The sequence below is a fragment of the Balaenoptera musculus genome, chromosome 19, assembly GCF_009873245.2.
Source record: "Balaenoptera musculus isolate JJ_BM4_2016_0621 chromosome 19, mBalMus1.pri.v3, whole genome shotgun sequence".
Taxonomy (NCBI): Eukaryota; Metazoa; Chordata; class Mammalia; order Artiodactyla; family Balaenopteridae; genus Balaenoptera; species Balaenoptera musculus.
The window spans coordinates 34,473,399-34,475,360 of NC_045803.1; the positions used below are offsets into that span (position 1 = coordinate 34,473,399).

General features: G+C 36.6%; 1 non-coding gene across 1 annotated transcript; it reads left to right on the forward strand.

The window, feature by feature from the left end:
* Positions 1 to 1,322: 1,322 nt before the first annotated feature.
* Positions 1,323 to 1,429, forward strand: LOC118885983. Its single transcript, XR_005017615.1, has one exon. It is a non-coding gene; the product is annotated as a U6 spliceosomal RNA (small nuclear RNA).
* Positions 1,430 to 1,962: the final 533 nt, after the last annotated feature.

The window sequence follows — 1,962 nt, forward strand, 5'->3', positions numbered from 1 at the left end:
TTAATAAAAACAAAAGGGCTTTCCCTAAATAAAACATGGCTGGTTTTCCCAGGATGAAGAATTCAATTGTAAGTCCACATTTCTGCCTCTTTTGAAGTTTTGAGCAAAGAACTTTAGAGCCTCATCTTTCCTTACCCTTGGGGCCTTTGGATTCAAACAGCCCTGGACTCCTATCCCAGGTGCAGCTCAGCCATTTCCAGCTGTGGGATCTAGGGCAAAGTAATTAACCTCTCTGAGCCTCAGTTTACTCCTCTGTCAGTTAGCTTAGACCCTTGTTGTGATGATGTATATAGAGAACTTGAAAAATGATAGACCTCAATGTAAGTGAATACCTTCTGCTAACCTTCTTCAGTAACATATTCCTTTTTGTTAGACTCTCTTTTGATTGCCTTTTTCACTAATAGGGTGATCAGCTTGCCTTGATTTGCCTAGGCTTTCCTTGTTTTAGCACTGACAGTTCTGTGTCCTGGGAAACCCCTCAGCTCTGGGAAAAACAGAATGGTTGGTCACTCTGCAGTATATTCTGGCATATGACAGACAGAGTTCCTTGTCCTCAGGAAGTTTATAGTTTAGTGTTACTTTTTAATCCCCTCATCATCCTTGATGTATGAATTGTAATTATTGTTTATTTTATTATTGTTGTTACTCTACAGCCTCCCATGCTAGACTATACATTCAGAGAAAGCAAGGAATACATTATTTTTTAATTTTTTACATTATTTCCCCTATCATCAAACTCATATTTACTGGGGATTCAATAAATATGTACCATACACATTAATTAATACATGAGATCAACGGAGTTGTTTTCCTCCCAGTTTTTATGGTCTTAATCATAACACTGAGTTATCTTAGTCTTTAAATTTCTATGTGAATTATACACACATATATACAGAAACATTGAATTTGATTATCTCAGTCACTGGTGCATGAACATTAGTATGTTGAAGAATCACCTGGAGGTATCGTTAAAATTCAAAATTTGGAGCCCTGTACCTGAGATTCTGCTACAGCAACTAAGGCATAGGGCCAAAGAATCTGCAAACACTCAAAATGAGTCTCATGTCACAGTAACAATGGGAACAACACAGGTCTATCCTCTTGCCCTATGAATAGGGTGCATTCTGGTCCAGGTTTACATGTGTCGATTCAGTGAAATTATCAATAGCACCCCTTTTACCTTCGAGTATACCTGATCTGATGGATATGTATATAGTCACCTCACTTATGAGTCTATGCATTGCAATACTTAACACACCCTAGAGAGCTCTTTTGTTGGCTACCTCTCTAGGGATCTTGTTTTTCTTTCGTAACTTACAGCCGTGCCTGCTTCAGCAGCACATATACTAAAATTGGAACGATACAGAGAAGATTAGCATGGTCCCTGCACAAGGATGACACGCAAATTCGTGAAGCGTTCCATATTTTTGTTTAAGTTTAAATGGTATCATACTCTACCTATACTTTTTCACTCAACGTTTTGTTGTTGAGATTTATACATGAATATTTAATTCTTTTATTTTAACCTCTAAATTCCACTGTGCAAAAAAGACCAAACTTTATTTATTCTTACCACTGCAATTAGATTATTTTAATTTTTTGCCAACAATGCTGCTACAATAAATAACTTTACACATAAAAAAAAAAATAACTTACAGCTTTTCTTACTCATCCATCTAGTAAAGTAGGCTTTCTTTCTCACTTTTAAAAATTGTGCGTCATCTCAAAACTTACAAACCCAAGGGACTGTTTTAACCTATGTTACTTTCTCAGTGGAATAGGAAAACCAGCTCACTTCATTCCCTTAATATGATGCTCATATTTCCATAATGGAGATAGTCTAGCCTAGAGCTTTAACGTAAATGTGATTATTATGAAAAAATCATACCTTTGTGCGTAGGAATATCTTTCCTGTGCAAATAACCCCGGGAGGCCAATCCAGAAATCCTGGTGGATAATTCT